This window comes from Taudactylus pleione, unplaced genomic scaffold, assembly GCF_031769625.1.
Source record: "Taudactylus pleione unplaced genomic scaffold, aTauple2 ptg000518l, whole genome shotgun sequence".
Taxonomy (NCBI): Eukaryota; Metazoa; Chordata; class Amphibia; order Anura; family Myobatrachidae; genus Taudactylus; species Taudactylus pleione.
The window spans coordinates 7557082-7579946 of NW_028284920.1; positions in this window are offsets into that span (position 1 = coordinate 7557082).

Here is a 22865-nt window from a genome sequence, read left to right on the forward strand (position 1 = left end):
ACTCTGCGAGCAGGTTAGAGGCCTGGCTGATCGTATAGCTTGAGGTTGGGTATGTGCTTTCTCAAGCCCCAGAGTACAATCGATACTATCGAATGTGACTGATGTTATGTTTGATGTTTCTATTTTGTGCCACACAATTCAAGCAGCTAATAATCGTTTGTTGTTGCTAATAACACTGCTAATTGGCTTGTAATTGATTCAGTTGCGTTTGCATTAGCGAATAATAAGAATAATTACATTTCATGGGGGTGGCTTATTCTATGCGTTTTTTTGTTCATTTTTGGTGTAATTTGCACACAACACAAGCGTCCGCAACCATCAGAAGAAAATTAACATACAGCAACTGAAAACGACTGACAACGATTGACTCAATCGCTAACTGCTATCACTCGCTAGCTAGAGGAGGTGCATTGTTCACATATGGGCGTCACTTTGGTTGCGACCGACCGTCCGTGCGATTGCTTCCTTTTTCAGTTTCTCGGTCATTAGGCGTACGACCGAGCGGCCGCCTACGACCGACTCTGAATTTGACTTTGCCTTTGTCTTTTTATCTCCTCCATTGTCCCTTGGCTCCAGTCATTCTTGGTTTTCCATGGTTTAAGGAACATAATCCCGTGATTGATTGGCAATCCAGTGAGATAATCAGATGGAGTCAGATTTGTCAGAATCGTTGTTTGACCATGCCTATTCGGTCCGTACTAGCTACCGTTGCTGAGACATCTCTAGCGATTCCGCTTCAGTACCGGGATTACGCTGACGTTTTCTCCAAAAAACTTGCTGATGTTCTTCCTCCACATAGATCTTACGATTGTGCCTTCAACTTGATTCCAGATGCCAAGTTACCCAAAGGCCAATTGTATTCCCTTTCTATACCGGAGGACAAAGCTATGAGAGAGTACATTGAGGATGCCTTGGCTAAAGGATTCATCCGTCCTCAAAATCACCATTGGGAGCTGTTTTTTTCTTTGTGGGTAAGAAGGATGGATCTGTTCATCCCTGTATTGACTACAGAGGACTCAACAACATTACGGTAAAAATTCATATCCGTTACCTCTCATTCTGGTACTGTTTGATCAACTGCGTCAGGCTAATATCTTCTCCAAGATTGACCTCCGAGGGGCATACAACCTGATTCGAATCAAGAGTGGAGACAAGTGGAAAACGGCCTTCAGTACTCATTCTGGACACTACGAGTATCTAGTCATGCCGTTTGGCTTATCCAATGCCCCAGCTGTGTTTCAAGACCTGATCAATGACATTCTTCTGGAGTTTTTGGGGGTGTTCGTGGTCGTATATCTGGACGACATCCTAATTTTTTCCCATTCACTGGATCAATATCATCACCACATGTGACAGGTTCTCCAAAAATTGCGGGAGAACCATCTGTACGCCAAGTTGGAGAAATATGAATTTGACGTCACTCAGGTCTTTTTTCTGGGGTACACAATCTCATCCCAGGGATTTTCAATGGATCATGGAAAGGTCGAGGCCATACTTAAATGGAACCAACCAACTTCCCTTAAGGCCATCCAGCGGTTCCTCGGCTTTTCTGACTATTACCGCCGATTTATTAAATCCTTTTCCAGCATTGTGGCACCCATTGTTAATCTGATTAAAAAAGGAGCGGATACTTTAAACTGGCCAATTGAGGAGATCCAGTCTTTCAAAACTCTCAAAGTTGCTTTCACTCAGGCTCCTATTCTTCGACATCCTGATCCTGACCTTCCTTTTATCTTAGAGGTAGATGCCTCTGAAGTAGGAGCTGGAGCCATTTTGTCACAGAATGACCCTGCAGATAGTAAGTTGCACCCATGTGCATTCTTTTCTTGCAAATTTTCCTCTGCTGAATGCAATTATGATGTAGGAAATCGGGAAATGCTAGCTATTAAATGGGCTTTCGAGGACTGGAGACACTGGCTGGAGGGGGCCAAACACCAAATTTTGGTTCTTACTGAACACAAGAACCTGTCCTACATTCAGGAGCTCATTCAGAGTCAGTCGTGAGCGCTGAGCACTCAAGACTGACTCGATGTTGTCCCACAGCGCACGGCTCCATCGTGCGCATGTGCGAGACCCGGCTAACGACGGGTGATACGTCGTTAGGGGTCTCGTAGCAGACGGGGCGAGCTGTTGATGTTGAGTGACAGCTCGCCCCGTTTGCTGGGCGTGCCGGGGGCGTGCCTGGCCAAACGGAGGCGTTCCACTAAGAACGCTTGCCATTTGGGGGTGGCCCCACTGACATCATCAGTGATGTCAGTGGGGAGCTTCCTGCTCAATCAAAGCAGGAAGCTCCCTGGGGCTTAAGGTTGATGAGACCCTACCTTAGGGTCTCGTCGTAAGCCCCGATGGTCGCGATGGTCTTGACCATCGCGACCATCACCCTTGTCGGTCGTTAGAGCTGTGGGTGTTAACCCACAGCCTAACGCCCGACATGGAGGCGGCCGTTCAGGATGCAAGGGGCCGCCCTGTTTCAGAACGGCCACTTGCATCCTACGACCGCCTCTGAATGAGGCCCTCAGTCCGCTAAAAGGTTGAATTCCCAGCAAGCACGCTGGGCTTTATTTTTTACGCGGTACAACTTCCTCATCTCCTTCCGTCCTGGTTCCAAGAACATCAAGGCTGACGCCCTTTCCAGAAGTTTTGGACCTAGTCAACAGATATCCAGGTCTGATGAAGCTATCATTCATGACTGTTTCTTCCACTGTGCACTCACCCGAAATCTTGCAGATCTCATTCAGGCATGTCAATTTGAGGCACCTCCGGATAAGCCTTCTGGTCGATTGTTTGCCCCAGAGAAGTTTAGAAGAGCAGTTCTTCTGGATTTTCATGCCTCTCGAGTTGCTGGTCATCCTGGCATCAGTAAGACTGTAGAATTACTCTCCCGCTCTGTTTGGTGGCAGTCTTTGAACAAAGATGTGCATGAATTTGTCTTGGCATGTAAGGTATGTGCCCGTAATAAAACACCTCGGATGGCTCCTTCTGGTCTGTTACTTCCACTTTCCATACCGAGGAGACCCTGGACTCCCATTGCCATGGATTTCATCGTTGACCTCCCACTCGATGTTCCGTTATCTGGACAGTGGTGGACCGGTTTAGCAAAATGGCACACTTCATACCATTGCAAAAACTTCCTTCCGCTAAGGAACTCTCTGGCCTGTTTCTTCAACACATTTTTCGGGTACATGGCATACCAATGGATATCGTGTCAGATCGAGGATCACAATTTGTGGCACAGTTCTGGAGAGTGTTCTGTTCCTCTCTGGGCATTGAGCTTAGTCTTTCTTCAGGTTACCATCCTCAGTCGAATGGACAGACTGAGCACGTTAATCAGTGTCTGTAACAATATCTACGCTGCTATGTTTCCAAGTGTCATAATGACTGGGTATCTCATCTGCCGCTTGCTGAGTTTGCTTTTAATAATTCTTGCCATTCTGCATCTTCTGTATCCCCATTCTTCTGTGTTACAGGACAACATCCAAGGTCAAATGCCTTTGACTTCGGATCACCAGCTTCTTCTTCTGTCTCTCGGCTCCGACATATTTGGGGCAAGGTTCATCAAAGCCTTCGGAAGGTATCTCTTCGCTCCAAAGAATCTGTTGACAAGCATCGGAGGTCATGTTGCTTTAAGAAAGGTGATTTGGTTTGGCTCTCCACCAAAAACATCAAGCTCCGTCAGCCTACACAGAAGTTGGGTCCCAGATTTATTGCTCCATTCCGAATTATTTCACAGGTGAACCCAGTAGCCTTCAAACTTCAATTGTCCAACTCTCTCCGTATTAATAATAATTTCCATCGTTCCTTGCTCAAACCGGTCTTCTCTTCAGCCAAATTCAAACTCAGGTCCTCTTCCAGGCCTGCTTCGGTGATGGTCCATGGTCAACATGACCTCATAGTGGAGAAGATCTTGGACTAGAATTTCCAGGGGTCGTCTACAATTTTTAGTCCACTGGAAGGGCTGTGGTCCGGAGGAACGTTCCTGGGTTCCTGATACTGCATTACATGCTCCAAGGTTGAAAGAAAAAGGAGATGAGTCTGCACTAGTCATAGATCTTATAGTTGTCAAAAAAATAATTGGTAGATGATTATAAGAACCAACATACAGGTTCATCGCTTGGACAATCCTAGATAACCAATGGTTAGTGGTGCACCCCTAGACTTTGTGTAGAACACATGAAGAGATACTTTTGCTCGAAGCAAAGGCAGAGGGAAAGACAAATAATGTCTGTATTGGGGCACTCTTGAATAATAGCTGTAATATGATGATATGAAAAAGAATATAAAACTTAACCTTTAATACAGAACCTTAAAAGAAAAAAGGAGGGGAATCTGGAAATACACTGGATCTACAAATGAATAAACAATTAACTAATCATCCCAGTCATGGAGTTAGTTAACAAAAAGAAACAAATCAAACATAAAGATATGTCCAGTGAAATCCATAATAATTGACATACACACTTAACACATATAAATATAAGTCATCTTAATCAAGATGATGATAATCAAACTCGTGGTGCTTAAAATATATAGAAACAAATTCTAGTCACAGGGAAACATATATTGTGACACACGTATAATGACTCTGTTGTACAACAAATATCAAAATATATAAATGAAAGGAGGTATACACTTATCTCATATAAATTCAAATCATCTAATCAGAATGATGATAATCAAACTAGTGGTACCTACAAAATTTCAACAAATTCTAGTCACAAGAGAAACAATTATTATGACACATATAATGACTCTGTCGCACAACAAATATCAAGATATATCATAAGGCAAAAATATTACTGATGTGACCCTCAAAAGACAATTTATATAGGTCAATTTAAATGGTACCACACAAAAAATAATATGTAATATGTAAAGTGCTGCATATAGGGATCATACGCAATATTGGGAAGATATTCAATAATAAATGTACTCTTGATCCATACATTAATTTGAGAAATAGATATTTGTGATCCCATTAACACATGTTGATAACCTAAACCAGAGGAAGAAAGTAAGACCTGGGATGAAATTGCGCACATACACTTCTGCTGTCACCTGTCTATATCAGACAGGGGATGAGAGAGTGTCTGATGTGTTGGTCCCAGGTGAAGAGGAAGGCAACGCTTCTGCTTTCTGGGATATCTGAGTGTATCTCTCCTCTGATACAAAGTGCATTGCAGAGGGAGTGACAGAAAGAAAACCCAGATGAGAGAGCTTGTTAGAGGGAAAGAAAAGATATGGAGATGTGTGCTATAATAGATCCAGTCTGCACCTGAGAATTGAATAGTCTCATAAATTGAGCTAATAGCTCATACTGGTATAGAATATTTGATATTGCCACCAAAAATTAGGGCTATGTATATGTGCAACTGGTGCTGGGAAAATGAGGGGCACACATATTAGAAGAGACTGAGTAGATAAAGCATTCAAATGACAGATGTGTGATGGGGAGAAAAGATAAGGAAGTAAGTCCTGTGATCGTAAAGAAGCGGGGTCCCCTCCAATGTCCCCAGTCTATGTCAAACTGGAGATGTGAAGAGGGGTAACCACCAGGGTCACAGGAGAAAAAGAAGTGGCGCCGCTAACAGCAGAGATGTCAGCTGTGTCTCTACCCTGTTACCGTCGGGTATTGCAGGGGGAGTCACCCGCTGATATCCTCAGTGTAGCGGTGCAGTTTAGAGACAGATAAGTACCTGTGGTCTGGAAGGTAAGGAAGGTAAGGAGCAGCACAAGTGTGTGGAGGGCAGCATGCAGGTTTCAAACGATAGGACGCGCATTTCGCTGGAGGGCTTAGTCACCATGCTCCCAGGTTGAGAAGATGTTTCCAGACAAACCAGGATCTGGGGATTCTTCAACCCCGCGTCAAGGGGGGATACTGTTACAAGTCGTGGTCACAAGTCGTGTACTTTCTGACAGTATGCCCAGACAGGACGGGGTTACTCCAGTTCTTCTTGTTACTAGGAGATTGGCACACCTCAGGAAGTGATGTGTTTTCCACAAGTGCAAACCTGATTGGGACTTCAGCCTATTTATACTCACTGATCTATTGCACCTGTGCTGACTATACAGTGTCTGTGAGTTCCCTCAGCCTGGCTGCAGAGTCAGGTTGTTCATGTTCTCTGGTTCACTGAACTCCCACATGGCTTCCTATCTGCTCCAAGTAGCTTCCGTGCTACCACCTATCTCCAAACGGCTTCCTGGCCGCATCTAGCAGCTCCCGTGCTGCCATCGTTCACCATACGGCTTCTTAGCCGCTCCAAGTAGCTTCCGTGCTACCACCAATCTCCAAACAGCTTCCTAGCCATATCCAGCAGCTCCCGTGCTGCCAACGTTCATCCTACGGCACCATTGCTGCAACATCGGCACACTTGCTGCACCATCGGCTCTCAAAGCCCTCATCAAACCATTGACTGTTTATCCACAGCAATTGCCCCAACATCGGCACCATCGCTGCAACATCGGCACACTTGCCGCACCATCAGCTCTCAAAGCCCTCATCAAACCATAGACTGTTTATCCACGGCAATTGCCCCAACATCGGCACCATCGCTGCAACATCGGCACACTTGCCGCACCATCGGCTCTCAAAGCCATCATCAAACTATAGACTGTTTATCCATGGCAATTGCCCCAACATCGGCACCATCGCTGCAACATCGGCACACTTGCCGCACCATCGGCTCTCAAAGCCATCGTCAAACCATAGACTGTTTATCCACGGCAATTGCCCCAACATCGGCACCATTGCTGCAACATCGGCACACTTGCCGCACCATCGGCTCTCAAAGCCATCATCAAACCATAGACTGTTTTTCCACAGCAATTGCCCCAACATCGGCACCATTCCTGCAACATCGGCACACTTGCCGCACCATCGGCTCTCAAAGCCATTTTTAAACCATAGACTGCTTATCTACGGCAACTACCCCAACATCGGAACCATCGCTGCAACATCGGCACAGTTGCCACACCATCAGCTCTCAGAGCCATTTACTAACCCTGGACTGTTTATCTATGGCTATTGCCGCACCATCGGCACCATTGCCGCACCATCGGCATAATTGCTGCACCATCGGCATCACTGCCGCACCATCAGCACCATTGCTGCACCATCGGCACAGCTGCCACACCATCGACTCCCAAGCTATTGCCCAAGAAAACAAACTGTTCTCTCACATCATCTGTACCATCGGTATCCTTATAATCATCAACTGTGTCAGTCCTAACTGTACATTCTTTACCTATTGAATTCCCCTGTATCTCCATGTGAGCCGCTACTACCTCGAGCATAAGTCCAGGCTGCCGCCAAAGTACCGGTGAACGTATCCTAGTTCTAAGGGAACAACGGGCGGTTGTTATTGGCAGATGATCTCACTAGCCGGGTTCTAGGGGCCTCACATGGAGCAGGAAGAGGGATTCGTAACAGTATGTATTTGGTTTTTAAGTGAACTTGTTTTTAGGTCTGTTCCCTATGAACCGTGTGAAGTCTGAAGAGAAATAAGGAAAGACTAATGAAATGCAAATATAGCTGGCTCTGGGCCTGATTCAGACCCACTCGCGAGCGGCTGTCCGCTCGCAAGTGGGTCGATGGTCTGCACTGAGCATGCGCACGACGGAGGGAGCTCCGTCATGCGCATGTGCCAGACGCGACGAGCGAAGGACTTTCCTTCGCTCGTTGTGTCTGATCAAAGGGGGCGTGCTGTCGATGTTGATTGACAGCACGCCCCCTTTGGTGGGCGTGCCGGGGGCGTGCCTCCCTGACGGGGGCGTTCCCAAGGGAACGCCTACCGTCAGAAGCCGGCCCACTGACATCACTAGTGATGTCAGTGGGAGTGATTTTGGCTCGGATAGAGCCAAAATCACTCCGGGCCCTGCGGTTGAAAACCTCAACCGCAGGCTCCGGCTCGCAGTTTCGATGGTCGCGATGGTCAAGACCATCGCGGCCATCAAACTGCACGCTCGTATAGGCTGTGGGTGGTGACCCACAGCTATACGAGCGTCCAGGAGGACGCTAGATTTTTATGGAGGGCGGCCCTCATTCAGAGCGTGCGCTCTGCTCAGAGCGTACGGCTCTGAATGAGGGCCTCTGTCTTTACAAGCAGCTACTGTTGCGGACTTTTCCGTTCTGTAAGCAGTACGTCTACAAAGTAACAATCCTTCCTTTGGGGTGTGGCAACAGTAATCCTTGGGAATTTTAATGTCCTGTCGACTATTCCCTGATAAGTCTCACCGCTATATAATTACTGGCAGTAGGTATGCTGTCTGCTTCAATGCTCTATTCCTTTCTAAGTTAAGCGGTCACAAACATCCATGAGCTTTCCTAGGTAAGGACCTTTGTAATTGAAGCGCTGAATCTGACTATGCTTTTTACTATTCTATAAGCTGTAGCTGTCAGCTAAGGTTACCAAGCTACAAAAATGTACTGTCTTCTTTAAGTAGTAGGTTGCTATTTCAAACTGTTATTATGTAGCACTTAAGTATCTCAAAATGCTAAGCTGCTCCTGGCTGCAGTCTCACAATTTTAGGCAATGCCGGAGACTCACTACGTGCTTCTGTAAGTCACTATTTCTGTGTGCTTAGACTACATTAAGCAGTATACCTGTGAGCACAAAACAATCTAGTGCTGCAGCTGGAATGGGGATTGCAATGCAGGGATGAGATAGATAACGCTGTACAGACCTCTCTCCGTAGATAGTCCTGAGGTCTTTGACTGCTGCACCTGTGATTCCTCTATCCTTCACTCTCCAAAGAGATGAAGGTTGTCGGTTCCCTGTAGATGGCAGGAGAAAGCCTGCTTCTCTGGGTGCTGTCTACTGCTCGCCTCTAGGGGAGGAGCTGCGTCACCACCCCAACTCCGCCTCCTGCACACACACAGCTGACGGGAGCCTTGGAGATGTTTCTGATCTGGCTGCGATAACAGTGCTCACCAGTCTGCTCCTCTGCCAGTTGGGACTCCGAGAACACAGCACCTCAATGGGTCTCAGGAACATGAGCGACTTCCTGGTGGGTCCCGTGCTGACTCTGCTGCTGCTGTGCCACTGTCAACAACGTAGTTCAGCTCCACCACTATATAAAAAATGTGCTCATTTCATTACATTTGTCAGCCCCCCACCCAGCCAACACAGGGTCCAGGAGAGCACATCAAAGGGCACCATGGCCACTGTACAGGGCTGGGGCACCACATTAGCAAAGGCTTTTTTCTATATGGTTTTTGGCTTTTCATCAGTGTCAGAATAAGAACTAACACTCAGTCCTACAGCATTGCTGAATTTGAGAGGTTATTAATTAATTATTATTATTTATTAATTTTTCTTATATGTGCCAGGCATATACTGGGGCTGTCAGTGCATACTGTATAACCTCAGTTTAAAAATACATAAAAGTTTTTCCTAGGGGTAAGTTTATCTTTTTGAACCTGGTCTTAATCACTGGTTTAAGCAGGGAAATATAGAACATCTTGTGTATTTTCCTAGAGGAAGGTAATTGTAATTGTACAGCTACTGGGTTGATAACCTTGAAGAATTGATATGCACAAATGCAGTTAGGGCCAAAATCAATTAGCATCAAAGGGCTAATACCCACGATGCATTGCCCAGGGCTATTCAGTTACAGCAGCCGGTGGCAGCCACTTAAAGCAGATTTCTGAGGTTTGAACAAATATCCACATTAAATAGGGCCTCCTGCTCTTATCGCTGTAGCCACAAATGCGTGAACCCATAGCGCCAGGTACTTATCCCGGAATCTATAGGTTAGCCAGTGCAGGGTGTCACGGCGCCCTAGGCAAAACTTTAGCCTAACACCCCTCAAATAACCTCACAAGTGACATGTAGTGGAGGGAGAAGAGATAGACAGCCAGGGCCGTAACTATGGTAGTTCTACCAGTGCCAAGGCACAGGGCCCTTCTCCATGAGGCCATGGCCCTTTTTCAGGCGCACTATCTTATATCCCTATTTAAAAAATGGGGAGGGGGCGCCAATGCTCTCTCTGGCACAGGGCACCAAAAAGTCTTCTTACGGCTCTGTAGACAGCAGTACATTGGAGGCTGGTCCTGGGGAAGTGGGAGCAGCCACCATGCAGGGAGGCAAGGGGGCAGGCATCGGTCACTGATGCTGGCTGCACTGCATCAGACATGTCAGACTGTGAAATGTCTGCAGTCGCAGCCAAACTTCAGCTGATAAGTGTGGGGGCGGTGACTGCAGCTTGTAGGATCCGCCGCCAGTGTTAAGTAAAATAAGGATGTCTCTTTGAGAGACATCCTTATTATTATACCAGCAGCCTCAGCTGCCTACTGGTAGAACCGGCCCTGAGGTTAACACGCTTTAGCGGCAATTTACAGCACAAAAAAAAATAATTTAATTGAATAGCCTTGGGCTTAAAAGTCAGAGGCTATCACCCTTTTCCCAGTGCAGGAAAATTAATGAGGCAAATTGAATCAGGCCCTTAGGTTCCAATATAGTCATAGGTAGTCTCAGCCTGATGTGTCTGAATGAAAAGCACACTCAAGGCCTGATTCAGAGCCGCTCGTAAACGGCCGCTAGTTCTTTCGGAACGATGTTTGCACATCTGCGCATGCGTACGGTTTTTAATATGCATGCACGAACCAGTCAGTGCGGCCGAAAATCGTTTGTTCGCTATATAGCGAGTGCCTGCTCTTTTGAGTGACAGGAGGAGGCATATGTGGGTGGTAACAGGGGAAGGTGCTTGAAAACGGGGAGTGGAGATCAGAATGCAGGCATGCTTAAAGGTCAAAGCGGGCGCTTTATGGGTGTGCATAATTAATACAGCAGCGTCATTGACCACGTCACTTGGTTGTTTTATAGTCAGAACTGCTCGCAATATAGTGGTAGGAAAAACCAACCACAAGCACTGCGAGCAGTTCATACGCTGTCCGATGTACTCGATTAATCTAATAAATAGCGGACATGACGTATGATGCGAGCGGCCAGGGGGCGTTTTTAGCAAATAAACGAGCGCATGTTTTGTTCGCTCATTCAGACATGGGGCGGCAACAGACCGCAAAGAGCGAACGGTTCATTTGAATAGCCAGCCCCTTTTTCTGAACGAATGAGCGGCCGCTTATGAGCGGCTCTGAATCAGGCCCTCAGTGTCCCACTTTGAACCTAAAGGCTACACCTCTGTACTGATCAGCAAATTTGTTAAACTATGAGACAGATTGGTTCAAGTAAATCTGGACCTTCCCCCAAACTGTTCTCAATATTTTGGAGAAGTGACCCAAATCTAGAACATGCAAAGGCCAGTGAAAAATAACAATAGTACATTATAATACTACAGTATAGTTGATACTAATCTCAGCAGAAAAAAGAGGAGACCATAGACATACTGTAGAATGTGCCACTTTGTTTCAATCATACTCATTCAAGCTAGGTACTCAAACCATTCATCTTGTAAACCAGGGATTAAACACCTGTGGCATTGTCAGGGTTGCCAACAGGGGGTGTAGAGGGTACTAATTACCTGGGCTTGATGGAGGGGCCCGGGTCCGCCGCCCGCCTCTCACAACTTAAGTGTCATTGGCAGCAGACTGAGGGCCTGATTCAGACCCGCTCGTGAGCGCTATGCGCTCGCAAGCGGGTCGATGGTGGCCCAGTGCGCATGTGCACGACGGAGCCGGCTCCATCGTGAGCATGCGCGAGACCCAGATAGCGGCGGCCAATCCGTCGCTCCGGGTGTCGTACCAAAGGGGGCGTGCTGTCGATGTTGAGTGACAGTACACCCCCTTTGGTGGGCGGGCCGGGGGCGTGGCTGCCCAGATGTAGGCGTTCCCATGGGAACGCCTACCGGCTGGGGTCGGCCCCACTGACATCACAAGTGATGTCAGTGGGAATGCTTTCGGCTCTGTTAGAGCCGAAAGCACTCTGGGGCTTGCGGCCACGAGACCCTACCACAAGGGTCTTGTCGCAAGCCCGATGGTCGCGATGGTCTTGACCATCGCGACCATCTTCCTGGCCGCTCGCTATAGCTGTGAGTGGTCACCCACAGCTATGCGAGCGGCCAGGAGGCCGCTCTGAAAAACAAGAAGGACGGCACTGATTCAAAGTGTCCGGCTCTGAATCAGGCCCTGTGTCTCCTCAGCCCAGCACACCCTACTGTACCACACCATGGGTTGCGGTGGGACCTGGGAGGCTGCTGCCACTGATCAGTAGAAGAAGTCTCCTCTGGCTGTGCAGGTGGGGGGGGAGCGTTCACAATGATCATACCCCCCAAATTTGTCCCTGGCTGAGGGGGACACAGTGGGCCCCTGTTTGACGCGCTGCGCCATTTTTTTACATTAGGCCACTCCCCCTATTACCCGGGCCCAGCAAATCTCACTATGTCCCTGGGCATTGTTCAAGTGTCTGATTACTTTGTTCCATCTTCCCATTGAATCTTCTGATATAGGCTCCTTGCTCACTATCTCTCCCTTCTGTGTTACCCCTGTCTGTATCCCAGTCCTCTTCAGACTGTAAGGTCTCACAAGCAGGGCCCTCTTCCCTCATGTGCTTTTGCTTCCCTAACTTATACCATCAACTCCTTCCCACTGCCATCAACAACACCAAGCCTTTGGATTATGCTGCCCTGCTGCTTTTTGGGGTATTATGGCTGCACCAATGTTTATAAATCTTGTACTGTAATCCATGTTCTGCCAAGTCTTGTACTGTGTTGTGTCACTTTTTTCTTGTTGTGTTCATACTGTTTGTTTACATACTCTGTAAGGCCCTGCATAACCCTTGTGGTGCCATATAAATCAATAATAATAATAATAATAATAATAATAATAATAATAATAATAATAATAAAGTCAAATACTCAACTTGTTATAAAACATTCTCCAAAGTTTAGAAACAAACTGTGAGACTATCACAGACATTCACACAACATGTAGTTGTCTCTAAGGGAATGTCAGTAAACATTTGCAAAATTAGAAAATGAATACACAAAATATTTATAATTGGTTCAAATAGTTGCAAATTAAAAGTACACAAAAAGCATGAAAATAAAGACATTTGTGAGAACAGTGAGTACAAATGAGCACAGTTACGCAGAATAATATATGCATTGATGCATTTAGAAGAAAACATCAGAACCGACCAAAACACAACCAAAAAACTAAGCCTAACCCGTCCAAACAATGATCCATGTAGGCTTCTTGGGGTAAAGTAAGAGTTACCACCTAAGGGGTATATTCAATTAGACGCGAAAAGTCCCGTACTTTTCACATGTCGGACTTTTCACCAACATTGCTGGTTTTCCATGCAAAAAAGCATTGCGCGCGTCCCCGCTTATCCCTGTATTCAATTAGAAATCTGCGAAAATGGCACCCGGCGAAACGCAAACAAGCGAAAAGTGCTGTCAGAGCTGGGGAAATCAACCTGATACCCCCAAAAGATGCACTAACATTGGGGATCATGATAGATGCCCCCGAATAGCCCTGCTGAAGCTAATTTGGGGTACTTAAATGCTCTCATTAGCTGCTAAATAGCGTCTTTGCACAAGTGTTGAAGAATAGCATTTAGCAGGTTTTTTTGTGAAAATAACTAGTCCCAGCAAATTTGTGGTACATGAAAATGGGTGCAAGCATGGTTAAAAATCGCAAAAGTGAGATTTTAAATAACGTGAGTAACGCACCTTCAGCAATCACCTACAATAAAAAAAACCTCCCCTATTCTTGCAGACCCCCCCCCCCCCCAAAGTCTATTTTGCTAGTTTTTAAGTTTGTATCCCAACTTTGTACTTTTTTGCCTCTTTTCTAAGTAAAATTTTGGGTGATCCTTTAATTTTTTTGTATTTTTATGACGCAGTTTACCTTTAGGGACCTGTCCTAAGGGTGCAGGTTGGTTTCCCAACCTTTGCACCCCAGATCTGCTGTACAGTACATGTGAGAAATATACAAAAGGTTTAGAGACCTAGGGGGTTATTCAAATTGGAGTGAAAAGTCCGTGCTGGACTTTTTGCTCCACATCGGAGGTTTGACGGGGATAAAGCATCAGACGTGTGCCCGCTTTGTCCCCGTATTCAATTAGGAATCAGCAAAAATGGGAGCCAGCGGAAATTTAAGCATCGCAGAAAAACGGGAATTTTTTTGGGAATTGTTCCTGGGACCCCCCTAAAGATGTCTAGACTTGGGGGATCACTATGGGTACCCCCATTTTTGCCTGCTGAAGGAAGTCGGGGTTTGTAATAGCCACAGCAGGTGCATAAATGCGGCTTGTGAAGAAGGGATGAAGAATAAAACTTAGGGTTTTTTTGCAAAAAAGCTATGCCCATCAAATTTGGGGTACATGAAAATAGGTGCAAGCATAAGTCCCTAAAGAGCATTTGAAAATTCTTCAAAAATGCACCTGCCGCTACCAACTGCATTTTTTAAAACACCTGCCGCATACATGTGGACCCCCCCCATGAATTAATTTTGCTAGTATAAAACTTTGTTCCCCAATTTTTTTTCTCACCCCAAAATTCAAGTTAAGTTTTTGGGGTGTCCCAATTTTTTTTTTTTTGACACACATTAATTTTAGGGACCATTCTCAGGGGTGCAGGCTATTTTTTGTAAGCCTGCACCCCTAAACCACAATTCTGCACATTTGTTCGCCATGTAAAATATAATTTTTTAAAAAGACATTTCGCACCGGCGAAAAGTCTTTGTAATTGAATACGGGGATAATTGAAACATGCGAAAATGATGTCATTGGCGACAATTTATCGCCGATTCCAACTTTTCACAGCCAACTTGAATACTGCCCCTAGGGGTAATTTTACTAAGAATCGAGTTTGGTCGGTATTGCAATCTCGGGTGAGTTTCAGCATGTTTTTCATCTCGCAAATTTACTTAAGATCTCAAACTCGAATCAACTCACCATCGGCCAAACTCAAAAGTACTTTCATGAAAAAGATGCAGCTTGCAAATTTACTAAGAATTGAGATTACAATCTCGGGTGAGATTAGAGCAAACTCGCAGAGAAATTGAAGTTTCAAACACTCCACCTCCTGAGCTACATCATGACGTCTCTCCCTTCACCCAGTGCGGAAGCTGGAAGGCGGAGCTCATTAGTGAGCTCCAGCCCAGCTCCGGTGATGGGTGCAGCAGCCAATAAGAGTCTGCCTGACTCTTATTGGCTGCAGTGTTAATACAAACACACCATCAATGCTGGCGGTGTGTTTGTTTTAGTGTGTAGCACCAGCGCGGACCACACAGGCCTTGGACTGCGGCCGGCGCCCCCTGCATAGCCGTGTCTGACGGTGCCCAGGGCACGCACCCTGCTCGACCCCGCCACGTTACGCCACTGTTGGGCAGTAATTAATGTGTGCTTTGTTTATGACCAACACCTGATCATAACCAGATACTGGGTCCCTGGGGGGCACACCTTGCACCCATATTATACTAGTCCCACATCGGTGCCGGTATCAGCACTGTAAAAACGCCATTTTCCTGACGCTTTGCGCATGAGCAGTACAGGGAAAATGGCTGCAGAGTGACCTGTGCATGCGCTATAGACTCTGGGCACACTCTAGTGACCGCACTGCACCGGAATGAGAGGAGGGGGCTGCACACAGGCCCCTCCTCTCTAGATACATCCTTGAGGAACACTGTGACTCCGAGTTACTAAATTGATTAATTACTATTTAGTACTCTGTCTTGACCATATTCTGTCAAACATACAATCACAGAACAGAGCTGAGCGCAGGTACCATTACACAATAACATAACCTCAGTATGGAGACTTGGATTACCTCCGTGAGTGCCTGCAGCTAGCATAAACACAAACCAGAGTAAGCGCAGATTTACCATACAGTATATAAAACCAGTATGGTGTCCCCCATTTTTCCATTAACCAGCACCAGGCTGAACAAGCTGGGGGGCTTACACTATAGCAGTGAGACACGCAGTGTGAGGTGCCCCTACTGTAATGTAAAACCAGCTCCAAACTGGTCAGCCCAGAGTTAATCATCATGTGCCTCCTAATCTGTTCTTTTAACAAACCATTAATTCTATTTATAAGCCCTGCTAGAAGGTAATAGGGAAAGTGGTACACCAACTGTACATTATTTTCTGAGGCCAACCTCTGGTCCAACTGTGTCATCTGAGCAGACCCACCAGTGAATCATACATACTTTCTGTGCCCATAGTACCTCTTCTCCCACTGGTCCTCTGCCTATCTGCAGAGGTGGCATTTCGCTGGCATTTGTGTTGCTGGCACATTGGTAGCAGGCTTTGTTTTGTATTTTTCCCGCAGGCCAAAGGTTGCCAGCCCTCCATAAGGCAAGGCTGAAAAGTGTATGTGCAGCAGCAGCACCGCAGTTCTGGTACCACTACCAGCCGAGGGAAGGGAGCATAACTTAGCATAATTTACAGACTCATGGCCAGATTGCCACCCCTGCAATTGTCGACCAACCGCTGGACTCCCAGAGAACCACTATCTTCAACAGATATTTCTGCCGCACTGTGCCACACTGCTTGTCCACTAGTCACTCTCTGCCTCCCACTGTCACCCTCTGCACCTCCTTGTCACCCACTACCTCTCCATGTCACACTCTACTTCACATTACCATCCAGTGCCTCCCACTGCCTCTCCCCACCACCTTCTGCTTCTCCCTGGCACCCACTGCCCCTCACTGTCGCCGCCTACCTCTCCCTGTCTTACTCTGCCTCCCCCTGTCACCCTCTGCCTACAACTGCCAACTCAGTCACCCTTTGTCACTCATTGCCTCTCCCTGTCATCCACAGCCACTCCCTGCCACCCACTACCTCTCCCTGTCACCCATTGCCTCTCCCCTTGGGATGGAGGAGGTGAGACCCAAAGCATATTTTTACACCTGGGCTCACCACTCAAATTTTTTGCCACTGAACACCTAATACTCAATTATCAGACAGATCACAGTCAAAGTAATACCACACACCTTACACACTATGGGCCTGATTCAGAGACGGACGCTCTGAAAGAGCGCTCGCTCTGAATCAGAGCGTTTTTTTTTTTTTGGAGCGGCCTCCTGGCCGTTCGCATAGCTGTGGGTGGCCACCCACAGCTATTGCGAGTGGACAGGATGATAGTAGCGATGGTCAAGACTATCGCGACCATCGGGCTTGCGACGTGGCCGCAAGCCCCAGAGAGCTTCTGGCTCTAATAGAGCCAGAAGCTATCCCACTGACATCACTGGTGATGTCAGTGGGGCCGCCCACAAACGGCAGGTGTTCGCATGGGAACGCCTCCGTTTGTGAAGCCGCCCCCCGCCACGCCTACAAAATGGGGCGAGCTGTCGATCAACATTGACAGCCGCCCCTTTTGTAGTGGGCCATGGAGGGAGTGCATTTTGCGCTCGCTCCGGGGCTCGCGCATGCGCAGTGCGCATGTCGCGCGTGCGCACTGGGCCACCATCGACCCGCTTGCGAGCGCTGTGCGCTTGCAAGCGGGTCTGAATCAGGCCCTATGATCACTATCACAGGTAACACAAATATCACACATGATACAAACTGATTACACAGCAACAGCATGATATTGAACTGACAATGCTGACACTTGTAATGTATTTAAAGAATTGTAACAGTATCGGCAAGTTAACTTTTAACATGATGCTGTACGATAATGTTTAACCTTATAATGCTAACATTGTTACTATGCTTTAAGTAACATTACAACAGTGTTGTCATTGTACTATCAATACCATGTTGTCAACATATTGACTGTCGACTGCATGAAGATTGACAATTTGTATGTATACCATTACACAAATATCAAACACTAACTACACGTATTATCATATCATATCATATCATATCATATCCATGGGTTATACTCTTAATAAGCCTACATCATGTCTAATCATAGCTGTCTTCACTGCTTGGAAATGTAGCTTCAATGGCCCTTGCAATAAGATTCATATACATATACATGAACGTTCAATGTAATCAATAGATGCATTATGAATGCAGCATGTCCTCAGGGCCGGTGCAAGGTTTCTGGGCACCCTAGGCAAAACTTCAGCCTACAGCCCCCCACCATCACTTATACCCACTTACCAGTCAGTAAGGTGAAAGTGCTGAGGCGAATTCTTATATGTTCCCCAGCCGCCTTCCTGTATTGAGTACAACAAAGATGTCTCTCTCTCTCAGACAAATCATTAATTATGCGATGGGCAGACTCAGTGTCCCCCCCACCCCCACAAGTCCTGGAGCCCCAGGCAGCTGCCTAATGGTAGAGCCAGCCCTGCATGTCCCACAGTATTGCCCTGGGGTCACCAGTGGGTTAAAATGATTTCTACATACTTTGCAGTTTCAGTACTTGAGGCCCTGAGAAGGAGTTTTACACGTATCTGAGGAGTCTGTACACAGGGCCTGATTCAGCAGAGGACAGAATTACAAAGTCACACACAAGTTGCTTTGCAATTCCATCCAACAAAAATGCAGATGCCGCAGGAGAGTTACATTTAACACAATGAGTTATGGGGGTACATTTACTAAGAACCGAGTTTGGTCGAGTTTTGTTTCTTTGAAACATTCTTTACTTTGCCAAAACTCGGGTGAGTTTTCCGTTTTTCGACTCGCAAATTTACTAAGAAGTGAGTTTAACTGAAAGTGAGTTTTCCGATGGTGATGCAGATCGAGATTTCTTCCCTTAGTTGTGAGTTTAGATGAGATTACTCACCCGAGATTGCAGTGTTATCTCTCTGCCAAACTCACCCGAACAAGCAGTCTGCACATATCAGTGAGATATGTGAAGGCTGCTTGTGTTGTACCTGCAAAAACTCTAAAAAAAAATTATGTAGGGTCCCCTCCCCAAAAGCATAACCAGCCCCGGACTTGTCAGCCAGTCCTGGTTCCTAAAATTATGGAGAACAAAACGATTAGGGTTCCACCATAATTTCGGTACCAGCACCAGGCTGCCGGGCCAGTCCTGCTTTAAATATAGGGGTAAAAAAATTGCGTAGAGGTCCCCCTATATTTAAACTCAAGCAATATAGAAAAAAAGTAGGGCTATGGTGTGGGGCACTCTTGTTAATGGATAATTGATTAATTTAATACATAACTTTTATTAGCAACAATATGATAAAATAAAGTACCATATAATTAATTTAAAAATCAGATGGTGTAAATCCATCATCAAAATTCACAATAAAATCTAAAGGCGAATTGTAAGTATGTACACAATCAAAACTGGATATATTGGATTGGTAATTTAATTAAGTGTCTATATTGATATTGTCTGGCTTTGTGCAAAAAACCATCCCATAATTTATTTTGCAACAGCACCTGGTATTCCCTGGGAGTCACCTTCCAAGTACTAATCAGGCCAATTACAGTTTAGCTTCCAAGATCAGACGAGATTGGGCAATCATGTAATGTATGGCTGTAGATGTATAGGGAAAATTGCACAATTACAGCACAGAGCAATATAAATGTAGGACTAATTCTGTCAATAGTCCATTTGTTGGTAAAATATCACAAATCCAAAGAAAGAATGCACAAGCAGACTTAATTTGCAACATGTATCAACATAATATGTCAGAAAAGTGTTGGCAAAATAGAGTATACAATAGTTTTGCTAATAAAGCCTCATTAAAAAATGAAGAGGCCCAGCATATGCGTAATATAATCGTACAAAGCCACACAAAGAAAGACATATGAGATTGATTATGCAAATTGATGAAAAATAAGTGGTATTGACAATATCCATCAGGCTAGAGGCATTTATTGTATATATCAAATAAATCGGGGTATGTGTCTACTATTAACAAGAATTAATTGATATATCTAGCACAAAGGACACAGCAACCTAACACAGCAGGATTAAGAAAAGCACACCTGTTGATAATTCAATTGGGTAAGCAAGAAGAATCCCATTGAATACTGATGACTATTAGGCAGATTATCACTTCTATAAATTCCTGCATATACATAAATATACATATATGTAGATCTCCATATAGAGCTAAAGAAATTAATGTAATGAGAATTCAATTCACTCATACAATGAATAAAATAAAATGATTGTCTCCAATAATGGGTACAGAGTCCTACATGTAGCGTGAGTCAGTTAACTGAATAAAGATTGAAAACCACAGGTAAAGAAAATCATGGAAAACAAATACCACTAAGACTCACAAAGGAGACAGTTCTGAAAAGTAAATCACGCCTAATCGGCGATTGCCAGTATGATAGAAATAACAACAGGGTGCATATATGCAAAAATTCTACAGAGGATACATACAGTTCTGATATAAACTGCAGATCACTCTTGTGTCCACCAGTTATCATAAGAGTATGGTGAGCACACAGCGCTGCAAGATCACACACAATCTAACATATGTACATTAAAACAGGCATTACAACACAGAAATCCTGCTGTGTAACGGTGCAAATACAATACCACTCCCGTATCCAGAAGTCCAGAAAAATCCAACCCGTATGCTGGCTGGATATTTGTACAAGGTGTATATATCTAAGAGGACGCGCGTTTCGCCCGGCTGAGGGCTTGTTCACCTCATCCATATCGTTCTACTGTGGCTCGCGTGTATAAATACCAGAGCCATTAATCATCCACTTAGGCAGAGAATGGTTAGTAAAGGGGCAGTTCCCAATAGGATAGTTCTGCCCCCATTAGTGACATGTGATCGGACTAAGCGCCAATCACGATAACCGCATGCCGCATGGTATGCTGGTAAATGTAGTTAAAACTGGCCTGTTTAACTACAGCTGAAATACAGGTATATTGACAAACAGTTGAAAATAGCTCCGCCCCTTGTAAGATCATATGATCGGGCTATGATGTCATGTGATCGGACTAAGCACCAATCACAATAATAACATGCCGATTGGCATGCTGGTAAATGTAGTTTGCACAGCCGTGCCAAACTACAGCTGATAGTGCAGATAAGTTAGATTAGTAGACGGTTAAAAGGTAATTCCGCCCTTTGTAAAGTCATCTAAACGGACTTGGCAGGTCAGAATATGTTGCTCTGCATGCTGGTATATGTAGTTTAATTTAGTTCTGCGGTTTAATAAGTCAATGCAGAGATGGATATAAGGTCTATAACAGAAAAAGAATATGGATTGTGAAATTACTTTGCGGCCACAAAAACTATTATTGTGGTCTAAAATGAATACTCCATATACAGCAGATATGAAGATGTATGTAATGTGCATTGCATCATAGTAGATGCAATTATGACACAGTCTAATATCAGGTATTAAAGATTGTAATTAGCTTAAATAATCAAACATAAATAAATAATAAATAAATATCAATATGTTCAACGATTCAAAATTTTTTGTTAAATGATCATAAAGATCCACTACTTATAAATAACAAGTAATAATAAAATTGTGTATTACATGTGAATATCATAGACATATCATATAAATATAAAAATAAAATTATAATAAGCATGTGAATATACAATAGTTAGGGTGATATAGATTAAAAATGAGGTGTATTAACATATAGTGAAGGGGTGTGTGTAGAAATGTGTACCAAAATTTAATAAAAAAATTAATCAATAAAAGTGAAAACAAAAACGTGACAAAATTAGTACACCATTAATATATTCTCAAGTGGTTTAGAATTAAAAAGTGAAACGGGATATAATTAAATATATCTGCCATATATATAATATGAAGTGAATGAATGTGAAAAGAGTGAAATAGTGCAATGATTGAATATTAGAATCTTAAGTGCATAAGAACATATATAAACATTGAGTCCAAGTGAATCAAATATATCACTAAAAGGTAATGATAAATGATGATGACAAAATGATGCGATGCCCATGTTAATTCATTTATATTGAGTCTAAAATAAAATTATATTAGGCATCCAACAGATATTAATTAAAAGGTAACGTGAAAACATAAGAATAAATGAGTAAATTAAAAAGCTAAAATATACAATCATGAAATTTAGCAAAAGTATATTACTTATGCTTAAATTATTCACAAAAATACACCATAATTTATATATTCATTCATACCCTGTGGGTTCAGAGCACCTAGTCTAAATGTCCACCTGCTTTCCCGTTTGATCAGCTCTTGTGTAAGGTCACCACCCCGAATTCCTAAACTAACTTTTTCCAAGCCAAAAGCTATCAATTCCTTTGGGTTATCATTATGTCGAGTATGGAAGTGACGAGCTACCGAGGTTAATTTCTTAAATTTGACAATATCTGATGGGGCATTTCTGATGGTTCCTGCATGTTCCAATATACGTTGTTTAAGAGTCCTGGAGGTCATCCCCACATATTTAATGTTACAACTGCAGGTAAGGCAATAAATAACACTTGAAGTGTTACAGTTAATGAAATCTCTTATTTGAATATCCGTTCCATATTTGTCCTGAAAAGTGTTACATTTGATCATATGTTGGCATGCTTTGCATGTACCGCAAGCATGAGAACCCTGTATTTTGTTCTCTCCCTTCGGAAATTTGACATAGTGACTTTGGACAAGATTATCTTTTAGATTTCTTGCTCTGCGCCACCCCATAGTCACCTTTTTATCCAAAATTTGGGATAAAGCATGGTCTAAGTGGAGAACGGACCAATGTTGTTGAATGATGTTCTGAATAGTTCTCCATTCTTTGCAAAAATTGCCTATAAATCTTGTAGTGTCTTTATTAGTACCTGTTCTATGTTTCTTCTGATTCTCATCTCTGAAGATCAATTGGTCTCTATGGGTGTCTCTAATACTTGCTTGAGCCCGCTTGATGCACTTCTTGCTGTATCCTCTATCGATTAGTCTATCCGTCAGTTCAAGACTTTTGGACCGATATGTTTGTTCATCTGAACAGTTCCGTTTCAACCGTAGAAATTCACCCTTTGGTAAGTTCTCCACTGTAGGTGGAAAATGTGCACTAGTCTGATGTAATAAATTGTTGGTTGCC